Raw genomic sequence first — 27,631 nt, 5'->3', positions numbered from 1 at the left:
CCAACCCGCCCCCCCACTCTGCATTCCACCCTCAGCGGAATCTCTTCTCTGTCAATACGACTACAGTTACTACTTTGTGACACCAAAAAGCACCTGTAGTTAGCTTACTGCCATATTGGACTTTTATTTTCAGTCTCAGAAATAGCTTATCATTCACAGATGAGAGAAAATACTGAATAAAAACTCCTTTCTTTCTACATGACAATATGACTGAATTATCGTCATTCACTGAAATAGCCCTGCTCTTCATTTGATGCCAAATATTTCACAACTGGAGTCAACCTAGTATCAGAGAAAATTTTATCTGCATATAAAACAATTAAAAGTTAAAAAAAATTTTATCTGCATATCATAATGTGATCAAGATGATCACCTTAGTGACTTCATGTCATCATGCCTTTGGAATTGGCGTGTAGGCCCAGTTCTGCTCCTGCCACTTAATTCCTAATTTATAAAAGCTTCCACTTTTATAAACTGGACTGTTGGACTAGATATACCACCTTCTCTAAAATTCTGTGAGTGTCTCCTTTGCATACGGATCAGCAGAGCATATCCCTGGGTTAAGATATTGGTAGTAGTGTGTCTTCCTTCCTTATGTCTCACTTGTCCTCCCATCCTCCCTTCTGTTTGCTTGAAAGTCATAGCAGCACTTTGCTCTGACTCTTACAGTGGCGTATTGCCCTGGGTGTCAAAGCTTCCTTAGTTGAAGCACTATAAACATGCCAGAGGTCTTCTGCCTGTATTCCTGTTCAAGAACTACATTAAATGCAGAGTCTTCCAGCTCAGATTCAAATGTCCTGATTTCTCTGTAGTAAGGTAATGCAGTAGTGAGCATGGTGTCGATTTTCATCCAATGACCTCCCTTCTTTCATCCACTTCCACAGTCACAGACTGGACTTCTGCTGAGTGTTCAGTGAGAAAGAGGCAGGAGCTGGAGGAAGGGTTGATGGAGGTCGCAGTGGTTTTGCCAGGTGAGAAACAGGCCTTCACGTTGTGTCTGTTAGTCATGGGGTTGCAATGCAGAAGGGCGATGGTTGACTTGAGGACATGTGCTACCCAGACTGGATGGCCGGAACAGCAGACATCTATTTCTCACAGTTCTGGAGGCTAGAAGTCTAAGCTCAAGGTGTTGGTAGGCTTGGTTTCTTCTGAGGCCTCCATCTTTGGCTTGGAGACGGCCACCTTCTTGCTGAATCCTCACGTGGTCTTTCTTCTGTGCATGCAATTCTGTGACTCTTGGGTGTCCAGATTGCCTCTTACAAGGACACCAAATCAGACTGGATTAGGGCCCACCTTAGCAGCTTCGTTTTCACTTAGTCACCTCTTTGAAGGCCCTAACTCCAACTCATTCTGAGTAATCCTCATTACTGAGGATTAAGGCTTCAACACAAGAAGTTTGGGGAACATAATTCAGTCCATAACCCTCTCCATGTACTGGGTGAGCTAAAGCAGTAGCTCTAAGAACTTCATGAAAATAAAATTGTGGTAAGAAAATAGCATTTTATAAAAATTTGTATTGGAAAAAATATACTGAATTATTTAAATTTTACTTTTGAACTTTTCTAATTCATTCTGTGTGTATTGTGTTACACTAGGTGCCTCAGAAGGAAAGAGGACCAGGGGCAATAGTTATTTGATAGGAGTTGGTCAGGCTGATTTTTTTTTTCTACTTGTTCTGTCAACTGCTGAAAGGAATTCAAGTTTCTGGTTATCACTGTGGATTTGCCTACTTCTTCTTTTAGTTTTGTTGGTTTCACTTGATATATTTTTGAAACTTTAGTATTAGAGGCATACATATTCAGGATTATGTCCTCCTGATGGACTGATTCTTTTATTGTTATGAAACGCTTCTTTGTCATGAAGTCTATCTTGACTGATTTTAACAGGGTCACAACAGCTTTCTTACACTTACTGTTGCATGACATATCTTTTCCCTTCAATGTGTTTATGTCCTTGTCTTCAAATTACATCCTTTATAAACAGCATATTACTCCATCTTGCATTTTAAATTCAGCCTGGCAGTCTGCCCTTTCATTGGGGACTATAGTCCACTGACATTTTGTGTAGTTGTTGATACGGTTGGATTAAGGTCAATCAATTCATCCTGTTTTATGTCTATCATGTGTTTATTATGAAAATATGGTAACACATTTACAGGAGGCTTGGTAAATACAGAACAAGGTTAATATAGTCCCACTATATATTGCAATTATTTTTGAGTAGAAAAATTAAGATTTTTAGTTTGTTTCAATATTAAACTCTCAAAAATGAATAGAATGAATATACAGAGAAGTAAAAGGATACAGTAGACGTGAAAAGCACTATGAGCCAATTCAACATGATTAAGATGTATACAGTTCTCACACAACAGTAGGATACAAATTCTATTCAAGTTCCCAAGGACTATAAACTAGAAGACACTGGAACATATCCAGGGACATAAGACCAGGGGCAAAAATTTGATGGTCTAAAGGTGTGGAAATTGTAGCGTCTCTTCTCTTTTATCAGTGTGGAATTATGTTAGAGATCAATATCAAAAGATACTTGAAAATAGCAAGTGCAATGGCATGCATTTTTGTTCCTCTGTTACTCCTTTAGTTATTGAATCAGGTTGACACCCAGCAAACCAGAATGGTAGGATGCTGAAGTGTGGAGGAGAGAGGGTTTATTTGCAAGGCAGCCAAGCAAGGAGATGGGGGAGCAACTCTCAGATCTGCCTCCCTGAAGGCAAGGGGCTCAGGGCATTAACGGAACAAAGAAGAAAGAAACAGGACAGCCTGAGGCTTAGGGAGCTTTGGAAAAGATGTGATATTCGTCATTCTGCACAGGTGTATTTAGCTACAGGGTTCTGCATGTTAAAAAGTGGAGGCATTTAGCACAATCTGACGGTAGAGTTTTGTCCCACTGACGTCAAAAAGTCACCAACGGGACACACACGTGCGCAGCGGGAGGGTCAGTGGTCATATCCAGTCTCAACCAACTAAGTTACAACTTGACACAGCTGACTCCAGGTTCCTGGAAAACAACTGAGGCAAATATCTTGTTTGGGCTGTGTGCTGTTTGGAGGACATGCAAGTCTTAAACACAACCTTGATTAGTAGAGGCAGGTAAAATGATTTTGCCTACGATTTCACTATCCCACTTTTTGTTGAATTGAATATTTTAACATAATTTAGAAAATTTCTTCTATGTTTTGAAAAATCACAGTCCATTTTAAATTAGTACTTCATGTAAAATGGAAGAAATTTATTATGATACAATTTCTTTTACTCTATCTTTGTGTTAATGTTGTCATATATTTTACTACTCTGGACTTTATAAACCTTATACACTACAATGATACTACTTTCACTTTAAACATTTATCTTTTAAAGAAACAAGGAGAAAAACAATTGCCTTTTAGTATATTTTTGTTGTTTTTCAATCAATTGTGGCCAACTCTTTCCGATCCTATGGACCGCAGCACGTCAGGCTTCCCTGACATTCACCAACTGTTGGAGCTTGCTTAAATCCATGCCCATTGAGTTGGTGATGCCATCCAACCATCTCATCCTCTGTCATCCCCTTCTCCTCCTGCCTTCCATCATTCTCCGCATCAGGGTCTTTTTTCAATGAGTTGGCTCTTTGCATCAGTAGGCCAAAGTATTGGAGCTTCATCTTCAGCATCAGCCCTTGCAATGAATATTCAGGGTTGATTTCTTTTAGGATTGATTGGTTTGATCTCCTTCTGTCCAAGAGACTTCTTGAGAGTCTTCTCCAACATCACAGTTCAAAAGCATCAACTCCTTGACACTCAGCCTTCTATAAAGAATGTCCAGCTCTCACATCCATATATGACTTCCGGAAAAACCATAGCTTTCAGTATATGAACCATTGTCAGCAAAGCTATGTCTCTGCTTTTTAATTCTATGTCTAGCTTTTTCATAGCTTTTCTTTCAAAGAACAAACACCATTTAATTTCAAGGCTGCAGTCATAGTCTGCAGTGATTTTGGGTCCAAGAAAATAATCTGTCACAGCTTCCATTGTTTCCCCATCTATTTGCCATGGAGTGATGGGACCAGATGCCATGATCTTAGTTTTCTGTATGTTGAGTTTTAAGCCAGCTTTTTCACTCTCTTCTTTCACATTTATCAAGAGGCTTTTTAGTTCCTCTTTGCTTTCTGACATAAGAGTGGTGTCATCTGCATATCTGAGGTTATTGATATTTCTCCTGGCAATCTTGGGTCCAGCTTGAGCTTCAACCAGCCTGGCATTTTGCATGATGTACTCTGAATATAAGTTAAATAAGAAGGGTGACAATATATACCCTTGACATACTTCTTTCCCAATTTTGAACCAGTCTGTTGTTCCATGTCCAGTTCTAATTGTTGCTTCTTGACCTTCATACAGATTTCTCAGGAGGTAGGTAAGGTGGTCTGATATTCCTATCTCTTGAAGAATTTCCCACAGGTTGCTGTGATCCACATAGTCAAAGGCTTTAGCAAAGTCAATGAAGTAGAAGTAGATGTTTTTCTAAAACTCTATTGCTTTTTCTATGATCCAATGGTTGTTGGCAATTTGATCTTTGGTTTTTCTACCTTTTCTAAATCCAGCTTTTACGTCTGAAAGTTCACGGTTCATGTACTGCTGAGGCCGAAGTAGAAGCGTTTTGAGCATTATCTTGATAGCATGTGAAATGAGTGCAATTGTGCAGTAGTTTGAACATTCTTTGGCATTGTCCTTCTTTGAGATTGGAATGAAAACTGATTTTTCCAGTCCTGTGGCCACTGTTGAGTTTTCCAGATTTGCTGGCATATTGAGTCACAGCATACTCAGCTGGAATTCCACCACCTCCACCAGCTTTGCTGGTAGTAATGCTTCCTAAGGCCCACTTGACTTCACACTCCAGGATGTCTGGCTCTAGGTGAGTGATCACACCACTGTGGTTATCCAGGTCATTAAGTATATTTAACTACTTCATTCCTTCCTCTAAATCTGAGATTCCACCTGGTTTCACTTCTCTTTTAGTCTAAAGAGTTGCTTTAGCAGTTCTTACAGTTTAGGTCTGCTGACAACATATTTTTTCAATTTTCATTTATTAGAAAATGTTTTTATTTTATGCCTCCCCCCCCAACCTTTAAAGTCAACTTTAAAAAGAGTGACTACTTCATGGGTTTCTCAGCAGCTCTCAGAAGTCTATGGCCCTATATTCACTGTGTATTATGACATGAAGCCTGCTGTGGCATTGTATGGATATGAAGCAGTGAAGGAAGCTTTGATTGATTTGGGAGAAGAGTTTTCTGGAAGAGGCAGTCTTCCATTGTCTGAGAGAATTTGTAAAGGACATGGTAGGTGGTGGAGGAAGATGGTGGAGGAGAAGGATGTGCGCTCATCTTCTCCTGTGAGAACGCCAAGATTACAGCTCACTGCTGGACAACTGTTGACAGGAGAAAGTTGGATCCCACCAAAAAAGATGCCCCATGTCCAAGGGCAAAGGAGAAGCCCTAGGAAGATGGTAGGAGGGGCAAAATTATATTTAGAATCAAACACTATACCCACTAGAGACCCTTGAAGGGCTCAAACAAACCTTGTATGCACCAGGACCCAGAGACCCCACAGGGACTGAGCCAGAACAGTGTTTGAGTGTCTCCTGCAGAGGTACTGGTCAGCAGTGGCCTGCCACAGGGCCAGGGGCTCTGGGTGCAACAGGCCTGGGTATGGCATAAGCTCTATTAGAGGACGTTGCCATTAACCCCACCATCGGGCTTCCAGAACTTACACAGGACTGGGGAAACAGACTCTTGGAGGGAAAAACAAAAGCTTGTGTGCACCAGGACCCAGGAGAAAGGAGCAGTAACCCCGAAAGAGGCTGACCCAGACATGCCCATGAGGGTCCAGGAGTCTCCGGCAGAGGCGTGGGTCAGCAGTGGCCTGCTGCAGGGTCAGGGGCACTCTGCAGCAGTGCGTGCGTGGGACCTCTTGCAGGAGGTCACCATTATCTTCATTATCTCCACCATAGTTTGGCCTCAGGTCGAACAATAGGGAGGGAGCACAGCTCCCCCCATCTACAGAAAATTGGATTGAAGATTTACTGAGCATGGCCCTGTCCATCAAAACAAGACCCAGTTTCCCCCTCAGCCAGTCTCTCCCATCAGGAAGCTTCCATAAGCTTCTTAACCTTATCCATCAGAGGGCCAACAGAATGAACCACAGTCACAGAAAACTAATCAAATTGATCACGTGGATCACAGCCTGTCTAACTCAAGGAAACTGTGAGCCATGCTGTGTAGGGTCACATAAGATGGATGGGTCATGGTGGAAAATTCTGACAAAACGTGGTCCACTGGAGAAAGGAATGGCAAACCACTTCAGTATTCCTGCCTTGGGAACCCCATGAGCAGTATGAAAGGGCAAAAAGATAGGACACTGAAAGATGAACTCCCTAGGTCAGTAGTGCCCAATATGCTACAGGAGATCAGAGGAGAGATAACTCCAGAAAGAATGAAGAGACGGAGCCAAAGCAAAAATGCCCAGTTGTGGATGTGACTGGTGATGGAAGTAAAGTCTGATGCTGTAAAGAACAAAATTGCATAGGAACTTGGAATGTTAGGTCCATGAATCAAGGGAAATTGGAAGTGGTCAAACAGGAGATGGCAGAGTGAACATCGACATTTTAGGAATCAGTGAACTAAAATGTACTGAAATGGACGAATTTAACTCAGATGACCATTATATCTGCTTCTGTGGGCAAGAATCCCTTAGAAGAAATGGAGTAGCCATCATAGTCAATGAAAGAATTGGAAATGCAGTACTTGAGTGTAATCTCAAAAACAACACAATGATCTCTGTTCGTTTCCAAAGCAAACCATTCAATATCACAGTAGTCCAAGACTATGCCCCAACCAGTAATGCTGAAGAACCTGAAGTTCAATGGTTCTATGAAGACCTACAAGACCTTCTAGAACTAACACCCAAAAAAGATGTCCTTTTCATTACAGGGGACTGGAATGCAAAAGTAGGAAGTCTAGAGATTCCTGGAGTAACAGGCAAACATGGCCTTGGGGTACAAAATGAAGCAGGGCAAAGGCTAACAGAGTTTTGTAAAGAGAATGCACTGGTCATAGCAAACACTCTCCTCCAACAACACAAGAGAAGACTCTATACATGGACATCACTAGATGGTCAACACCAAAATCAGATTGATTATATTCTTTGCAGCCAATGATGGAGAAGCTCTATACAGTCAGAAAAAGCAAGACCAGGAGCTCACCATGAACTCCTTATTGCCAAATTCAGATTTAAATTGAAGAAAGTAGGGAAAACCAGTAGACCATTCAGGTATGACCTAAATCAAATCCCTTTCAGTGGAAGTGACAAATAGCTTCAAGGGATTAGATCTGATAAACAGAGTGCCTGAAGAACTATGGATGAAGGTTTGTGACACTGTATAGGAGGCAGTGATCAGCACCATCCCCAAGAAAAAGAAATGAAAAAAGATAAAATGGTTGTCTGAGGAGGCCTTCCAAATAGCTGAGAAAAGAAGAGAAGCTAAAGGCAAAGGAGAAAAGGAAAGATAGAACCATTAGAATGCAGAGTTCCAAAGAACAGCAAGGAGAGATAAGAAAGCCTTCCTCAGGGATCATTGCAAAGAAATAGAGGAAAACAATAGAATGGGAAAGGCTAGAGATCTCTTCAAGAAAATTAGAGATACCAAGGGAACATTTCATGCAAAGATGGGCACAATTAAGGACAGAAATGGTATGGACCTAACAGAAGCAGAAGATATTAAGAAGTGGCAAAAATACACAGAAGAACTATACAAAAATGATCTTCATGACTTAGATAACCACAATGGTATGATCACTCACCTAGAGCCAGACATCTTGGAATGAGAAGTTAAGTGGGCCTTAGAAAGCATCACTACAAACAAACTAGTGGAGGTGATGGAATTCCAGCTGAGCTATTTCAAATCCTAAAAGATGATGCTGTGAAAGTGCTGCACTCAATATGCCAGCAAATTTGGAAAACTCAGCAGTGACCACAGGACCGGAAAAGGTCAGTTTTCATTCCAATCCCAAAGAAGAGCAATGTCAAAGAATGTTCAAACTACCGCTCAATTGCACTCATCTCACACACTAGCAAAGTAATGCTCAAAATTCTCCAAGCCAGGCTTCAACAGTCTGTGAACTGTGAAATTCCAGATGTTCAAGCTGGATTTAGAAAAGACAGAAGAACCAAAGGTCAAATTGCCAACATCCACTGGATCATAGAAAAACCAAGAGAGTTCCAGAAAAACATCTACTTCTGCTTTATTGACTATGCCGATGCCTTTGACTATGTAGATCACAATAAACTATGGAAAATTCTTAAAGAGATGAGACTACTAGACCACCTGACCTGCCTCCTGAGAAACCTGTATGGAGGCCAAGAAGCAACAGTTAGAACTGGACATGGAACAACAGACTGGTTCTAAATAAGGAAAGGAGTACATCAAGGCTGTATATTGTCACCCTGCTTGTTTAACTTATATGCAGAGTACATCACGCAAAATGTTGGGCTGGATGAAGCACAAGCTGGAATCAAGATTGCTGGGAGAAATATCAATAACCTCAGATATGCAGATGACACCACCCTTATACCAGAAAGTGAGGAAGAACTAAAGAGCCTCTTGATGAAAGTGAGAGGAGAGTGAAAAAGTTGGCTTCAAACTCAACGTTCAGAAAACTGAGAGCATGGCATCCGGTCCCATCACTTCATGGGAAATAGATGGGGAAACAGTGGAAACAGTGGCTGATTTTATTTTCTTGGGCTCCAAGATCACTGCAAATGGTGGCTGCAGCCATGAACTTAAAAGATGCTTGCTCCTTGGAGGAAAAGGTATGACCAACCTAGCCAGCATATTAAAAAACAGAGACATTACTTTGCCAACAAAGGTCTGTCTAGTCAAGGCTATGGTTTTTCCAGTGGTGATGTGTGGATGTGAGAGTTGGACTATAAAGAAAGCTGAATGCCAAAGAACTGATGCTTTTGAACTGTGGTGTTGGAGAAGACTCTTGAGAGTCCATTGGCATGCAAGGAGATCCAACCAGTCAATCCTAAAGGAAATCAGTCCTGAATATTTATTGGAAGGACTGATGCTGAAGCTGAAACTCCAATACTTTGGCCACCTGATGTGAAGACCTGACTCATTTGAAAAGACCCTGATGTTGGGAAAGATGGAGGGCAGGAGGATAAGGGGATGACAGAGGATGAGATGGTTGGATGGCATCACCAACTCAATGGACATCACCAAATCTGAGTAGACTCTGGGAGTTGGTGATGGACAGGGGAGTCTGGAGTGCTGCAGTCCATGGGGTCGCAGAGTCGGACACGACTGAGCGACTGAACTGAACAGCAGTCCCCCTGTCACTGATAATTTTGGTGGATTTAGAAATTTGATTTGATAGTGATAGTTTTTTATTTTCTTGCAGCTCTTTCATGGTTCATTTTCTGACTTCTTGTCAACACTGTTTTGGATAAGAAGTCATTTAGTATTTGTATTATAGTTCCATTGTATATAATGCATCTTTTTCTCTGGCTTCTGTTAAGACTTTTTCTAATTTTTTAAAAAAATTTAAAAATAATTTTGTTTGTTTCTGGTTGTGTTGGATTCATTGCTGTACAGCCTTTTTCTCTCGTTTTGGCAAGTGGGGGCCACTCTTTAATAGTGGTGTTAGAGTTTCTCAAGCCCGTGGCTTCTCTTGTTGCAGAGCTTGGCCTCTAGGCATGCAGGCTTTAATAGCTGTGGCTCTTGGGATCCAGATCACAGGCTCAGTAGCTGTGGCACACAGGTTTAGTTGTTCCACGACAGGCGGGATCTTTCTGGCCCAGGGATGAAACCCATATCTCCTGCATTGGTGGGCAGATTCTTTATCCCTGAGCCACCAGGGAAGTCCAGTTTTTCTGCATTTTGAGACTGGTTTATCTTGGTGTATTTCTCTTTCTGTTTATCCTACATGGGTTTCACTGAGCTTCTTGGGTCTGTAAACGAAACAAAAACATTTCATCCATCTTTCCCTCAAACATTTTTTTTTTCCTTCTCTATTCTCTTTCTATTTTCATTCTGATACTCCCATTGCACATATATTAGATCATTGGTGTTGCCCCTGAGGCCACCAAGACTCTGTTCATTAATATTTTTTCTCTTGGTCTTTAAGTTGGATGATTTATTTTGATTTTTCTTCAGGCTCACTGACTTTTTCTTTCTTTCTTTCTTTCTTTTTTTTTTTTTATTTTACTTTACAATACTGTATTGGTTTTGCCATACATCAACATGAATCTGCCACGGGTGTACATGAGTTCCCAATCCTGAATCCCCCTCCCACCACCCTCCCCATATCATCTCTCTGGGTCATCCCAGTGCACCAGCCCCAAGCATCCTGTATCCTGTATCGAACCTAGACTGGTGATTCGTTTCTTACATGATAGTATACATGTTTCAATGCCATTCTCCCAAATCATCCCACCCTCTCCCTCTCCCACAGAGTCCAAAAGTCTGTTCTATACATCTGTGTCTCTTTTGCTGTCTCACATACAGGGTTTTCATTACCATCTTTCTAAATTCCGTATATATGCGTTAGTATACTGTATTGGTGTTTTTCTTTCTGGCTTACTTCACTCTGGATAATGGGCTCCAGTTTCATCCACCTCATTAGAACTGATTCAAATGTATTCTTTTTAATGGCTGAGTAATACTCCATTGTGTATATGTACCACAGCTTTCTTATCCATTCATCTGCTGATGGACATCTAGGTTGCTTCCATGTCCTGGCTATTATAAACAGTGCTGCGATGAACACTGGGGTACACGTGTCTCTTTCCATTCTGGTTTCCTCGGTGTGTATGCCCAGCAGTGGGATTGCTGACTTTCTTATTTAGTCTTTAGCTTGCTGTTAAGCCTATCTCATGAATATTTTATCTCAGGTGATGCAATTTTCAGTTATAGAATTTCCATCTGGTTATTTGTTATTTCCATTTCTATGCTGAGGTTTCGTACCTGTTTACTGTTCATTTTTTCTGTTAAGTCTTATGGCTACTTTCACGTCCTTGTCTGCCAATTTTAATGCAAGGTCATCTCTGTGTCTATGAATGAAGCTTTAGAGGAACACAGCAATGCTTGTTATTTGCATATTTCGGTGGCTGTTTCCCTGTTTAATCACAGTACTGAGAGACTGAGCAAGAGATTCTATGACTTCAAGCTTAAAATATTTACCATCCGAGCCTGTAACAATTTTATGCCTACCTCTGCTCTGCATCTGCTGCACTTGAGCACATGATGATTTCTGCTACCACGTGACCTTCCTGCTGCCTCAGGAGGTGCTCCGGGAGCCTGGCAAGGCCTCCCCCCACTGGCTGGGCTGGAGCTCCAAAGCCTTCCAGTACTGGGCTGTTTCTGCTGTCTCCTTTCAGGGCTCAGTCCTGCAGCAGTGTCTGTCCAGGGGGCCTTGTGGAGGTTTGCTCTGCTATGCATACCCCCTCCCTCAACCAAGGATCTGCTGGGAACTCTCATGAAGACTTCTAGGAACTCATGTCCACAGTTCCCTGATCTCTGTGCCGTGCTCTACGCATTGCAGCCGTCTAGCAGCCCTGAGCTTCACTCTCTGCCTCTTCTGCCCAGAAGACTCTTATGCTCTCCTTGGGCTTCACCTCTTGGCCACGATGGTTTGGAAGGTGTTTCAAAGCAAAGAACCAGGGTGAACATGCTGCTCACTTTGTGGGCTTCCTTTCTCCCAAGGTTCTCAGCCCTGTACTTCCTGGTGTCCGATGTCTGAAAATAATTGCCATATTTATTTGTCATTTGTAGTTATTTATGGCAGGATGACAAGTCTAAAACTGGTTGCTATAAATGTGACAAGAGGCAGAAGTTTCTCTGTATTCCTTTTCTATTCTTAAACCTTATATACAATTATGACTTAGTTAATAAACCCTCAATTATAGTAAGGAAAAACATATTTGAACATGAGATGGTGTAAATACTTCTCTTTAGCTTATTGGGCTAGCCCTCTGTCCTTGTACTTTGTTACTGGTGATATCTTCCATTCACATACTTCAATTTAATTTTTTTTGGAAAAAAACAGATTTAATGACTTTTACGACCATGATCTTCTACAGTTATAGAAAATGTTTACATCCATTGCACCATTATGCATTTGTTTTATCCTCTGAGTTAGAAACTAACACAAAGCTAGCAGCACTATTTTCCTATTCTAAGGAACATTTTTGTATAGGAAAAAAGAGATGTTTCTTCTAGTGGTGCCTAAATTTAAATTTCCAGAAGTTGGAGGCAGGCTGTGCTTATAGAAAGCAATATATTAAGCTGAATTGTCAAAGTCCCAACTTGTATTGCTAAACTTCTGTGGCACAAAGAAGTTCTAAAATAGCAGGTTAATTTCAGATGCTTTCTCAAAATTTTAGTTATTTTGCATTTTATCTCAATTTTAGAACTTATGCTATTGCACCAAGATACCTTGGTTTTAAACTACTACTTGATTTTAAATTACTAAGCACTTCTTGGACGTCAAATTGATAAGCATCAGTTTGAATTTTTGCAATTAGCGCCTACAGGCACAGTGATAAATGACTGTCCAGAAGAGGGAACTGAACATTCTGAGATGTGTATAAATCATGTCATAAGGAGAACAATAGAAAGAATTAAGGCTGGTGATGGAGGTGTTAACCGTGAATTTCTCAGTACTATTAAGGGCTGTTTTAAATGTAGAAAAGACTATTCAGAGGTTGGTTAAGTTTCAAGAGTCAATAATAAATTTAAAATCATATTTCCCCTTAAACTTTAAAGATTAGTCTACAAATCTTATTTTGTTTATGATCCAAGCAAAGTTTGAAGTCACTTGTAAGGGTCTTTGAAGGCAGGAGGAGAAGGGGAGGACAGTGGGTGAGATGGTTGGATGGCATCACCGACTCGATGGACATGAGTTTGAGCAAGCTCCGGGAGTTGGTGATGGACAGGGAAGCCTGGCGTGCTGCAGTCCAGGGGGTCTGGTCAGTCGCTCAGTTATGCGACCCCATGGACTGCAGCACCCCAAGCTTCCCTGGCCATCACCAACTCCCGGAGCTTGCTCAATCTCTTGTCCATCAAGTCGGTGATGCCATCCAAACATCTTATCCTCTGTCTTCCCTTTCTCCTCCTGCCTTCAATCTTGCCCAGCATCAGGGTCTTTTCCAATGAGTCAGTTCTTCACATCAGGTGACCAAAGTACTGGAGTTTCAACTTCAACATCAGTCCTTCCAGTGAATATTCAGGGCTGATCTCCTTTAGGATGGACTGGTTGGATCTCCTTGCAGTCCAAGGGACTCTCAAGAGTCTTCTCCAACACCACAGTTCAAAAGCATCAATTCGGTGCTTACCTTATAGTCCAGCTCTCACATTCATACATGACTAGTGGACCAGATGGACCTTTGTTGGCAAAGTAATGTCTCTGCTTTTTAATATGCTGGCTAGGTTTTCTTCCAAGGAGCAAACGTCTTTTAATTTCATGGCTGCAGTCACCATTTGCAATGATTTTGGAGCCCCCCAAAATAAAGTCTCTCACTGTTTCCATTGTTTCCCTATCTATTTGCCATGAAGTGATGGGACTGGATGCCATGATCTTAGTTTTTGGAATGTTGAGTTTTAAGCCAACTTTTCACTCTCCTCTTTCACTTTCATCAAGAGGCTCTTTAGTTCTTCTTCACTTTCTGGTATAAGGGTGGTGTCATCTGCATATCTGAGGTTATTGATATTTCTCCCAGCACTCTTGATTCCAGCTTGTGCTTCATCCAGCCTGGCATTTTGCATGATATACTCTGCATATAAGTTAAATAAGCAGGGCGACAATTTATAGCTTTGACATACTCCTTTCCTTATTTGAACCAGTCTGTTGTTCCATGTCCAGTTCTAACTGTTGCTTCTTGACCTGCATACCGATTTCTCAGGTCAGGTGGTCTGGTAGTCTCATCTCTTTAAGAATTTTCCACAGTTGGCTGTGATCCACACAGTTAAAGCATTTGGCATAGCCAATAAAGGAGAAATAGATGTTTTTTCTGGAACTCTCTTGCCTTTTTTGATGATCCAGTGGATGTTGGCAATTTGACCTTTGGTTCTTCTGTCTTTTCTAAATCCAGCTTGAACATCCGGAAATTCACAGTTCATGTACTGTTGAAGCCTGGCTTGGAGAATTTTGAGCATTACTTTGCTAGCATGTGAGATGAGTGCAATTGGGCAGTAATTTGAGCATTCTTTAGCATTGCTCTTCTTTGGGATAGAATGAAAACTGACCTTTTCCAGTCCTGTGGTCACTGCTGAGTTTTCCAAATTTGCTGGCATATTGAGTGTAGCACTTTCACAGCATCATCTTTTATGATTTGAAATAATTCAACTGGAATTCCATCACCTCCACTAGCTTTGTTCATAATGATGCTTCCTAAGGTCCACTTGGCTTCGCATTCCAAGATGTCTGGCTCTAGGTGAGTGATGACACCATCGTGATTATCTTAGTCATGAAGATCTTCTTTGTGTAGTTCTTCTGTGTATTCTTGCCACCTCTTCTTAATATCTTCTGCTTCTGTTAGGTCCATACCATTTCTGTCCTTTATTGAGCCCATCTTTGCATGAAATGTTCCCTTGGTATCTCTAATTTTCTTGAAGAGATCTCTAATTTTCTTGAAGAGAGCTCTAATCTTTCCCATTCTATTGTTTTCGTCTATTTCTTTGCCTTGATCCCTGAGGAAGGCTTCCTTTCTTTCTTTCTTTTTTTTTTTTTTTTTTGAGGAAGGCTTTCTTATCTCTCCTTGCTATTCTTTGGAACTCTGCATTGAGATGCTTATATCTTTCCTTTTCTCCTTTGCTTTTCACTTCTCTTCTTTTCACAGCTATTTGTAAGGCCTCCTCAGACAACCATTTTGCCTTCTCATGTCTTTTTCTTGGGGATGGTATTGATCACTGCCTCCTGTACAATGTCACAAACCTGCATCCATAGTTCTTCAGGCACTCTGTTTATCAGATGTAATCCTTTGAAGCTATTTCTCACTTCCACTGTATAATCATAAGGGATTTGATTTAGGTCATACCTGAATGGTCTAGTGGTTTTCCCTACTTTCTTCAATTTAAGTCTGAATTTGGTAATAAGGAGTTCATGATCTGAGCCACAGTCAGCTCCTGGTCTTGTTTTTGCTGACTTATAGAGCTTCTCCATCTTTGGCTGCAAAGAATATAATCAATCTGATTTTGGTGTTGACCATCTGGTGATGTCCATGTGTAGAGTCTTCTCTTGTGTTGTTGGCAGAGGGTGTTTGCTATGACCAGTGGGTTCTCTTTGCAAAACTCTGTTAGCCTTTGCCCTGCTTCATTTTGTACTCCAAAGCTATATTTTCCTGCTACACCAAGAGTCTCTTGACTTCCTACTTTTGCATTCCAGTCCCCTGTAATGAAAAGGACATCTTTTTTGGGTGTTTTTCTAGAAGGTCTTCCCAAGTACTGCATTTCAGATTCTTTTATTGGCTATGATGGCTACTCTATTTCTTCTAAGGGATTCTTGCCCACAGTAGTAGATATAATGGTCATCTGAGTTATAATCCCCCCATTCCAGTCCATTTTAGTTCACTGATTCCTAAGATGTCAGTGTTCACTCTTACCATCTCCTCTTTGACCACTTCCAATTTCCTGTAATTCATGGACCTAACGTTCCAGGTTCCTATGCAATATTGTTCTTTATAGCATCAGACTTTAGTTCCATCACCAGTCACATTCACAGCTGGGTGTTGTTTTTGCTTTGGCTTCTCCTCATTCTTTCTGGTTGTTTTTCCTCTCTTCTCCAGTAGCATATTGGGCACCTACCAACCTGGGAATTCATCTTTCAGTGCCACATCTTTTTTCTTTTTCACACTGTTTGTAGGGTCCTCAAGGCAAGAATACTGAAGTGGTTTGCCGTTCCCTTCTCCAGTGGACTATGTTTTATCAGAACTCCGCACCATGACCTGTCTGTCTTGGGTGGCCTGACACGGCATGGCTCATATTTTCCTTGAGTTAGACAATGCTCTGTTTTGGTTATTTAATGGATTTGCCAATTAAACACCTTTAGAAATTTTGCATTACATTTATATATTTAATATATTTCACTTCTTTATCTCTAAAAATTGTTTGACCAAAAATAAACTTTCCCAGGGGCTTAAATAATTCTTATAAATTCAATATGTTAAACTTAAATGCAACAAAGTTAAAATTCTCTTAAATGTTAGTGCTATTCCCCAAATTTAAAAGATTTCAACACTAAGCAACAAGTCTATATCAAGTACTCAGTTAACACATTTAAAGTATAAATTAGAAATTTGACACTCTAATTGATTTAATTCTCCTAAATATTCCAAATACAGAAGATACTAAATTTGCACATATCCCCTAATCTCATAGAACGACAATATGGCTTTGGTTATCTTAGATATTTCTGTACTTGATTCTGAAACTTCCTGGAGTGGAAAGGTACTTCTCCCCAGTGGAAACCATTTTACTGTCCCAGACAGTTTTGGTATTACTGTCTCGGCTTGCCTGAGGTTAGACAATGACTGGAAATCTCAGGAGGTTTACTGTATTCTTTTTGGTGACTGTGATGGGACACACTATACCTAGTTCTTGCAGCTTTGACTTTGACTCTGTGATTTCCAGAGCCAAGCAGCCCTTTAACCCTCAAACATCTAATCGCTGCAGGGAAGGCTACCACTCCTTGCTCTTTGACTTTTAAGATTTGTAAATAAGTATAGCTCTGTAACACTTCAAATTTTATGGAATCTCACAGAGCTCTTGTGCATTTCAAAATGATATCAAATTGAATTTTAGGTCTCTCTCCTGGCTCCTAATTTTCCCCAGCTTCCTGGGTCACAGTCCTGAGAAACCTGTCAGGGATTCCTGTGTTATGCTGCCAGAGGACTTGCACAAACCCTTGTAACCAGAGATAAAACACCCAGGATTTTTCTCAGAACAATTTTACTTGTTTACCAGAATCAGGTATCCATAGGTGCTTCATTTTGCCTGTATAACGTGATTTTCAAGTTATATTTTCCAGATTTTCAACTGGCCATCCAGTTATGTGCTATTTTGGTTTTCAGCCCTGGATTATGATAACACTGTTCCTCCCCTCCTTCCTGTACCACCATCCAGCCTCCTGCTTCTTCTTTTCTCTATAACACACAATAAGTGAGTACCTGCTTTCAGCTGGGTGTGGTTCAAGAATAAACAGATAGATGAGATAGAGGTTAAATCAGAACACACTAAAAATGATTTAAAACTTTAAAAAATTTGAGATAAAACTTTCATATAGTAAGACGCGCAAATTTTAAGTATTAATATAAGCTCAATGAATTACCAACAACTTAGAAGTTTTCATACACTGGCCTTCAAACTGACAATTCAAACGAAAGTTCATTCATTTTATTTGGGATATTGTGCTCATTGGTATTGAATTTTTAATAAAATTTCAGTTATCCCCTTATGAGCACAATATCCCAAATAAAATGAATGGTGTTTGGCTTGAATTGTCAGTTTGAAGCCCATTACTCAGAAATTTATGCATTGCTGGTTTGGAGCAGGGTCGGTATATTTCTATTTCTAGTTCTGTGTGGCCTGAGAGCTAGGAATGGTTTTTATATTTTTAAAGAATGTAAGACAAAATAGAAGAAGGAGGAGGAGAAAGAGAAGAAGTAGAGACTATACGTGGACTGAAAATTTTAAAGTAGTTACTATCTGACCCTGTACAGAAACGTTTGCTGGTCCTAGAGCCATAGAAGAAAGAAAGCTAACTGTCAGCCAAGGATAATGGTGGCTTTCCTCTTTTCTCTAGTCCAGGAAGCCAGATGTGTCAACAGCCTTCTTTTGACTAGCATTAACATGTTGCTCAATCAGAAAAGGGTTTAAATTTTTACTAGCTTATGTCAGCCCCACCTAGTGAAGTTGAATACAAGGAAGAGTTTGCCCAAGCCCTGTGCTGGAACCACTAAGTCAAGACACAGAGGTCATTGACCTTAATCCTCAAATGAACTCAACAGTTCAGAAACAACAGGAAGCGTTATGGCTATGTTGAACTATTTTCAAGGCTGTGAGTGTATTTTGAAGACTTTGTCACAGATACTGTCATCATTGGCTGGCTAAGGGGTCCCCTGGGACTTATGCAGCAGGTGTGTGTGTGGTGTGTGTGTGGGGGGGGCTGGGGGGCAGAAATCAGGGACTGGATGCCAGGGGCTGTGAGTTGATTTCCAACCTTATCCCCATCTCTCTTTCTCCGGATGAGCCACATGCCTCGTCAGGTCTGTCCAGTTTGCAGTGTGTTTCCACTGTCAAGCTCCTCCTCTCCAGAGGGGAGTTCTGGTTCATACAGGGCAGCTGGACCAGCTTTGGGTCTGATAACTGAAAAAGGTCAGTGGGGGAATTCCAGTGGTGATGTTGGAATTGTTGTTGAGGTTTGGGTTGGTCTGTATTGTTGCACTGACTATGGTTACTGGCATACAAAGGGGGTTAGAAATAAGTGGGAGAGTAGTTAAGCTCTAATAAAAATGGGTGGGTCTTGGGGGAAAGTTTGCCATGGAAAGGAAAAAAGCATGCAAGCTAGGAAATACGTGCAAAAGCCAAGTTACACAGGCTGAACTAAGATGCCTGGGGTTAGAGACATTGCCATTTGCTGGGTTCCAGGCTCAGTCGGGCACGCTGCACACCAGGCTTATGGCAGGAGAGTGAACTACTCACCTGCTCATTTGCATGGTCTCTAGTAGCCTTGGCCTGGCTATGGGGCCTGGGCTTGTTGGCTAGAGGCTGGATACCAGTAGCTGGGTTGGGTTGATAAAGCCTAGGATAGACAGGACTGTTGCTGATATTATCGAGTAGAATATTTGATGACACTTGTCATTTTATTGAGCAATTACTATGTGACAGACAGCTTATGAACAATATCCCTACTCCTTACTACAGGCAAGTTGAACGTTGCCTTATTTTACAGAGCAGACAACTACAGGTCAATGAAGCAAAGTGATTAACTCTGTTCAAGCAGCTAAGCGGCAGAACTGGGCAATGGATCCAGATCTTTGAGTCCAAAGAATAAAAACCACTTAATTTTATACCCAGTGTTCCTTCCATAAGGGACACTTACCACATGTGGCAACCAAAAGACAAAAACCAAAAGTCAGTCCTCATACATCCTTAGAATATACATACCTACCCATGCAAAGATTGGGATCTATCTAAGAACTTTGGATTCAAAATAACGCTGATCTCAGAATCCTTTGAAATGTTAGTACAATGAATTTAGACAATTTAAACTGAGCATCTTTTGTGTGTGTCAATCACTATGCTAGCTGCTGAGTTTGTAACAGCAAATGAAATACATATCGTCATGGCCCTCACTGAGCTTCCAATAGAAGGTGTTAGAGAGGCATTAAACAAGTAAGCAAGATAATAGGTACGTAATTGCAAATTATGCAAATGGCTACCAAGAACAGGACTGGGGTGGTATGAAAGGGAGATTAATAAGGGATGGTACTTTAGATTAAGGAACCAGGGAGGACCTTTTAGAGGCAGTGACATTCAAGTTGAAACCTGAAGGATGAGCTGGAACCAGCTGGAGCAGTGGTCCTCAGCTGGGGACATTTGCCAGTGCCAAGAGACATTTTGGTAGTCACAGCTGGGCAGGGCGTAGGAGGGGGGTTGGTGGTGTTGCTGGCATCGAATGGGTAGAGGCCAGAGATGCTGCTAAACTTCCTACAGTGCAAAAGACAAATTCATGGCAAAGAATTTTCAGGTCCCCAATTTTCAGGCAATGGTACTGAGGCTGAGAACCAGCATGTGGGAAAATCAGCATTTGGGAAGGCTCCTGGTCCCAGGTGGGCTACTGCTTGACGCAGCCCAGAAGTGGTTGAGAACAGCAGCATGACTGAGCTCAGCCAGTGAGGGGGTGCCGAGAAGGATGAACTGTTCATCAAGAACCGCAGAATGGGTCATTATACGGCCTGAGATCTTCCTGCAAATACTCAGTGAGTCTGCGCCTTCGTCCATTTCAAAAGTAGTGATGCAATCAAGTTTCTGTTGTCCAGGAATTTCCAGATGGATTAACTTCAAATAAGAAGGAAGTGTCAGGGTGTGGGGAGGAAGGAAATAGGTGAGGGGGATTAAGAGGTACCAACTTGCAATAACAAAATAAGTGAGTCACAGGCATGAAATGGACAATATGGGGAATATATTCAATAATTATGCAAATATCTGCGTGATGACAGATGGTAACTAGACTTATCATCATGATCATTTTGAAATCTATGGAAATATCCAATCACTGTTGTGCAACAGGAACTAATGTGGTATATTATAAGTCAATTATACTTCAAAAGCAAGCAAACAAACTCATAGAAAAAGAGATCAGATTTGTGGTTCCCAGAGGTGAGGGGAAGAAATTGGAAGACAATCAAAAAGCACAAACTCCCAGCTGTAAGATAAGTAAGTCCTAGGGGTGTAACATACAACATGTTAAGTACCGGATCTTGCATATGAAAATTGAGAGTAAATTTTTTGTATTTCTTTACTTTTGTATTTGTGTGAGATGATAGATGTTCACCATACTTACTGCAATCATCATTTCCTGAAGTATGTGAGTCAGATCATTATTCTGTACGCCATAGCTTATGCAGTGCTGTATGTCAATTCTATCTAATAAAACTGGGAGAAAAGAGATAGAAGGAAGCCTGGGCTGAAGGACTGCATTAACTCTTTTCTTTTCCGCTTTTGGTAGTACATCTGTAGTAGCAAAGCATCTGGTACATTTTGAAGCACAAATTACCAGGTCAAATGCTGCCTATTGACTTTCTCATACCTTTAACTAGACTTTTCCATCAAACTCTACACATCACCTTGATCTCTTTCACATGTGCCCACAAGTTTCTTGCTGGGGCTGACAGTGTAACCCTATAGACAAAGTCGGACTGAGTCACTTTTAATGGTTTAATATATCACCCATTTCCAGAAAAATGCAGTGTTATGAAAATTCCCGTAAATTTTTCTACGTGAGTAGGAGCAAAAAGGGTAAAAAAAAAATTATTGTTACAGATGTCAGTGGGTAACATTGCACAAGCTTCAGAACATAAATTTTTTTAATCTATGAAGTTGGTATTTAATGGACTGGTTTCTTAACTATTTTGGTATTGTTGCAACTCAGAGAAAAGGTTGGACATCCTAACTGCTTCATGGAGGGGACTAAAGAAAGTAAAATATAAAGAAAAAGAGGACATACCCTCTTTAATTCTGCCAATGATAAGATTTTAAACCAGCCCTCAAAGAAGCAAGTTATTAAAATAAAGATATATTTATAAATATATGAATATGAAACCATATATTTCACATATATAAGTATGTATATATGAAGTTCTGCAAGTAAATAGATAAAACAAAGTTAAGGACACTGCAGAAATACTAATGTATTCACTCCTGAATTCTCTTCAGCCTGAGCTTTGCATACAAGCTGTTAATTCTCAGCCCTGGCTACATTTCCTGAAACTTTCCCCAACTAACCCTTCTTACTTTGCTGGGAACTCCTGGCACCAGGGGCTGCTTCTTTCTTTTTCGATACTTTTTAAGCTCATTTGCCTGGTGCCTCAGTAAGCAGCCAAAGTGTCATGACAGGTGGATGGATGAATGGATAGGGGAACTGGATATTTAATTTTGAACCCTCCTATCCTTAAGTGTTTATTGGATCTGGAGGACAAAACAAGGTGGCCTCTTCTGTGAGCTCTGCAGCCTGTCCACATGGTAATCAGCTGACACAGTCGCCAATGACTTCTTGGTGTAACTAGATAGCATATTGAAAAGCAGAGACATTACTTTGCTGACAAAGGTCCATCTAGTCAAGGCTATGGTTTTTCCAGTGGTCATGTATGGATGCGAGAGCTGGACTGTGAAAAAAGCTGAGCGCCGAAGAATTGATGCTTTTGAACTGTGGTGTTGGAGAAGACTCTTGAGAGTCCCTTGGACTGCAAGGAGATCCAACCAGTCCATTCTGAAGGAGATCAGCCCTGGGATTTCTTTGGAAGAAATGATGCTAAAGCTGAACTCCAGTACTTTGGCCACCTCATGTGAAGAGTTGACTCATTGGAAAAGACTCTGATGCTGGGAGGGATTGGGGGCAGGAGGAGAAGGGGACGACAGAGGATGAGATGGCTGGATGGCATCACTGACTCGATGGACGTGAGTCTGAGTGAACTCTGGGACTTGGTGATGGACAGGGAGGCCTGGCGTGCTGCGATTCATGGGGTCTCAAAGAGTCGGATACGACTGAGCGACTGAACTGAACTGAACTGAACAGGAGTCCTTTCAGCCAATGTCCTCATGACATCCAATCATTATCTTTCAGACTGAAATACCATAACATGGGCGGATCTTGAAAATATGACACTGAGTGACATGTCAGAAAGACAAATACTGTAGACAGAAAGAAAGACATATAGTCCCACTTATATGTGGAATCTAAAAACACAAACAAAAAACAGCCAAGCTCACAGGTACAGAGAACAGATTGGTGGTTCTGGTGGGAAGAGGGTTTGAAATGGGTAAACGGGGTCAAAAGGTACAGACTTCCAGTTATAAGACAAATGAGTTCTGAGGATGTAGTGAACAGCATGGTGACTATTGTTAATAACAACTGTACTGTATATTTGAAAGTTTCTAAGTGAGTTGTTGTTGTTCAGTCACTAAGTCATGTCTGACTCTTTGCAACCCCATGAACTGCAGCATGCCAGGCTTCCCTGTCCTTCACTATCTCCCGGAGTTTGCTCAAACTCATGTCCATTGAGTCAGTGATGCCAACCAACCATCTCATTCTCTGTCACCCACTTCTCCTCTTGCCTTCCGTCTTTCCCTGCATCAGGGTCTTTTCCAAAGAGTCAGCTCCTTGCATCAGCTAAATGAGTAGATCTTAGAGATTTTCATTACAAGAAAAAAATTTTTGTAATTGTGTACGGTGATGGGTTTTAACTAGATTGATTATAGTGATCATTTTGCTACTCACTCCAGTATTCTTGTCTGGAGAATTCCGTGGACAGAGGAGGCTGGCAGACCACAGTCCATGGGGTTGGGAAGAGTAGGACACGACTGAATGACCAACACTTTAACACACTTTTGCAAAATATACAAATATTTAATCATATTATACACTTGAAACTAACAGAGTGTTGCGCTTGCATGCTCAGTTGTATCTGACTCTTTGCAACCTCATGGACTGTATCCTGCCAGGTTCCTCTGTCCATGGGACTTTCTAGGCAAGAATACTGGAGGGGATTGCCATTTCCTCCTCCAGCAGTTCCTCCTGACCGAGGGATCGGACCTGTGTTTCCTGCATCTCCTGAATTGGCAGGCATATTCTTTACCATTGAGTCACGTGTTACACGCAGTTATATCACAATTTAGGGCTTCCCTGGTGATCCAGTGGTTAAGGCTCTGCCCTTCCAATCTGAGGGACGCAGATTCCATCCCTGGTTGGGGAACTAAGATCCACATGTTGCATGGCCGATGTATATATTAGACATATATACACCACAATTTTAAAAAGTGGAAAAAAGTATAGTGAATGATAAAAATAGACTGAAAGGGAGTGTTAGGATTTTTCTGTAACGTGTATTTTCTGTGTTCTTCATACTCTTAATTACTTATGATTTTAGGTTTCAGGAAATGGAGCTAGTTATTTTTTAGTTAATCAAATTCTAAACTCAACCCTACAACACTCACCAGGGTGCATGAGAATTTTAAATGCCACTCTATGAATTTAAGCACAAATTTTAGTTCTTAGTTTACATATTAGAATTATTTAAGTGCTTTGGTATATACATATTCATATTTTTATTCCTGATTTTGTTGTAGAGCAAGATTCTATTACTTCCCAGCCTGTAACTCTGCCTTTCCCCGTACTTGACTCAGGGGCTGGTTTCCATCCCATCTTTTTCTTTCATTCAGATCCTTATCTTTTAACCTTGACTGTTGGAAGTAGAGCAAACATTTTCAGATGCCATAAATATATCAAAGTAAGCACGATGTTGACAATTTAAGGGCAGCGTGGAGATCTAATGCTGATCACAGAACAGATCGCACCTTCTCTGACAAATAGAACCAAGAGAAAAATATGGTTCATGGCGTTCACTGTGTCCAAAAAAGAGAGAGAAGGGAGACAGTCCAGTTATTAAATAAACTCTTACCATCTGCTTCACAGGCAAGCAAAAGTGCTAACATTTGAAAGCAAACTGAGAAGAAAATGCCTACTTTTGCAAGGCAGAGGCATCTGGTTGCTAGACCAAAAAAGAGACGGAAAAAACTGGGACTAGGAGAGTGGGGAATGTGTGAGAAGTGGAGGCTGGGAAACAGAGAAAATGAAGACTGTTCTTTCTCCTTGGAAACACGGGGCCCGAAGTTGCTCCGCACTAAGGTGTGGAGTGGCACGTGATTGCTCCTGTGGGCTTATGAATGTTGGCATTCATTCATTCACTGATTTTCCAGCAGATGTTCGTTGAGCATTCACCACTAGCCAGGTACTCTCTAGGTGTTTGGGATACATCAGTGGATGAAACAAAGGTGTTCATCCTTATGGAGCTTACATTGTAGGAGGGAGAAACACAGAATACCTATAGTAAATAAATAACTGTAAAGGGAGTCAGAGGCGATAAATGTTATGGGAAAAAAGAAAAATTAGAGTGGGATCAAGAGTGTGAGGTAGATGCATGGTCAGGACTTGATATGACCTGGATTAGGTGGCCAGGGTAAGTACGTCTCCTTGAGAAGGAGATCTGACGAGTACTTGAAGCAAGTAAGGGAACCAACCAAGGGGCAGTCTGAGGGAAAAGCATTCCAGGTAGGGGGAACAGCTTGCTCAAAGGCCTTGTGCGGGGAGAGCAGCTGCAGTGGAGGGGTCAGGCTGGTGGGGGTGGAGAGAGGGAGTGTGTCAGGAGAGGAGGAAGCTCTGAGACCAAGGTAGAGCGCTGCATGTTCCCTCTTTGTCCCCTTCCCTTACCCCACCTTCTCCCCTCCTCCAGCTTCTAAAACCCTTCTGTGATTCTCCCTGGAATTAATGATCAATTGTCACAAGGCATAATATCAGGCTAGACATAGCTCAGTTGGTAAAGAATCCGCTTGCAAAGCAGGAGACCCCGGTTCGATTCCTAGGTTGCGAAGATCGCCTGGAGAAAGGATAGGCTACCCACTGCAGTATTCTTGGGCTTCTGTCATGGCTCAGCTGGTAAAGAATCTGCCTGCAATGTAGGAGACCTAGGTTGATCCCTGGATTGGGAAGATCCCCTGGAGAAGAGAAAGGCTACCCACTCCAGTATTCTGGTCTGGAGAATCTCATGGACTAAGTCCATGGGGTCGGACACGACTGAGCGACTTTCACTTTTCACTTTCAGACTCTCGTCATCTTGTTCCAATGTGGACCCTACTTCTTTAGCAGCCCTGCAAGGGGGATCTTCTACAGCTCTTATACCATTGGGCCTGAGAGCTTTTAAGGTATTCTGTGGGGCAAATCTTTTTCCATCCTTTCAGACTCAACTTATACAATGACTAGGTGTGGTCAATTTAAAAAGTGATGTTTGGGAACAAAATCTAAGCTCAAGTTTTTCATGGGACAGTTAACAGCAGACTTTGGCCGGTCATTTAGTGTCATATCCTCAGTTTTATTCCTTGTGAGATGGGGATAATAAAACCCTGTCTGTCAGGTTTGTAAGGAAGGTGGAATGTAGCAGTGTCTCTGAGAGTGCTTCCTGAACTACTCAGGGGTGAGCTTGGTGACCTCCTGTGGTTTGCAGGAGGTTCGCAGTCATTGCATCCCCCTGGTGCTTCTGTCTCCATGCTCAAGCCTGCTCACCACCTGAGGGCTTTATTCTGGTCCTGGGAGAGTGACCAGCAGCATGTGGGGCTAGCCAGGGTGCCCAGCAGAGCCCTAAACCAGCGGTGGAGAAACACCCTGGCTGCCCCGCCCTTGGCTGGGATGACTGTGCTCCAGCTGCGCCCTGTAATTGCTGACTGGATAATATTCCCTTTAGCAGCTTCCCTCCATTTCCTATTTTATTTCCTTACTCCCTTTCTGGTATTTCTTGAGATTACCTTCTAAATAAGTGGCAGAACTAGAACCTGGTCTCAGTCTGTCTGATTTCAAATTGCTAAATTATAATGCCTCTGATATTGCTTCAAATATTGTTTTTGGGTAAGGGTTATGTCACATATGTAGATGGATTTACCTACCTCATGAACTTAGTCAAATTCTTTTAGATATTCGTATTAAGTTGAAGAGAGTTCCAGAATCCCAGCTACCAGATTTAGAAGAAGTCTAATAGTCCCCCTTTTTTGGTTCTTTTTTATGAGTTGTTGAAATAAAACTCCAAAACACCATGGTTACTTCTAATGTCTGAAAAGGGCCTTTGTCTAACCTCTCAAGTGATGTATCAGCTGCTACCACTGTCTCCACCCTGCACACACTGTTGCAGAAAAAAAGAATCCTCCCCAATCTGCAGGTGATGGTGGTCCACTCTGAAATGGTGCCTCCTGGGTAACTCCTAGCAGTCAGTGTCTTGAGGGTGGTTGGGCCATCCCATCCCCTCCCTTCCCTTCACCTCCCCTCCCAACGCATCTCGTCTCATCTCGTCTCATCCCATCCCGTTCCTCCCTCAGTTCTGGGCCTTGAGGGAATTGCGCCCACGGCTCCTCTCACAGCCCCGAGCTTAGAGCCCGCTTCTTGGATCATCATCACCCAATCCTGTTGGCTGGCCAGGGGGCGTTCCCGCATCTGCAGGACCCAGGTTGTTTGCTTTTGTTTTTCTTCTGTATGTTTCCATTTTGTTAAACATATAAACACACAAAGTCAATCTCTGATGACTTAAGATCAAAGCAGTGTTTACCTTGGGAACAAACATTCATAGCAAGAAGGGAGTTCAAAGAGGGCTTCAGGGTGCTGGTCTGTCTTGATCTAGGTGGTGCCTACCAGGGTGCGATCATTTTGTAGAAGTTCATCTAGCTACATAATTGTATCGTGTGTCCTTTTCTATATGTATGGCATCTTTCAATAAAAATGGTTTTACAAGTAAAAACAAAAATATTAAAGGACTGTGAATTATGTTTCCAATTACATTTGGTATATCCTAACCGATGCATTTTTAGATCTCTCTTTCTATGTTCTAGGGTCCAGCTGTTAGGTTTCCACAATTATGGGGACATAGCACCCATGTTAATTTCAGCAGTCATGAGTTCTTTTTTCAACATCATTAACAATGGCTGCTTTTCTTCCCTGCAAGTATTATTGAGGTGTAACTGATACATAGCGCTGTGTGCATTTGAGGTGTACAGGGTATAACATAAATACATCATGAAATGATGACCACAATAATTTTAGTGAGCATCCGTTATCTCATACAGATATAAAAGAAAAAGAAGAAAAAGTTTTTTTCCTTGTGATGAGAACTCAGGATTTACTTTTTAAACTTTCATACACAATATACAGCCATGTTCGTTTATCACATTGTACATTACAACCCTAGTACTTACTTACAACTAAAAGTTTGTAACTTTTGAATACCTTCATCCGATTTAACTTCCCTTCTCCAAGTACTCCCCACCCCTGC

The 27,631-nt window shown here is 41.5% G+C and overlaps 1 long non-coding RNA gene across 1 annotated transcript; it reads left to right on the top strand.

The window, feature by feature from the left end:
* The first annotated feature begins 921 nt into the window (after positions 1-921).
* LOC132658233 (uncharacterized) lies at positions 922-27,095 on the top strand. The gene is made up of 3 exons (XR_009597544.1): positions 922-971; positions 25,424-25,523; positions 26,685-27,095. It is a non-coding gene; the product is annotated as an uncharacterized LOC132658233 (long non-coding RNA).
* Positions 27,096-27,631: the final 536 nt, after the last annotated feature.

Source organism: Ovis aries, chromosome 20 (assembly GCF_016772045.2).
Source record: "Ovis aries strain OAR_USU_Benz2616 breed Rambouillet chromosome 20, ARS-UI_Ramb_v3.0, whole genome shotgun sequence".
Classification (NCBI taxonomy): domain Eukaryota; kingdom Metazoa; phylum Chordata; class Mammalia; order Artiodactyla; family Bovidae; genus Ovis; species Ovis aries.
This window is presented reverse-complemented; position numbering and strand designations above follow the sequence as displayed.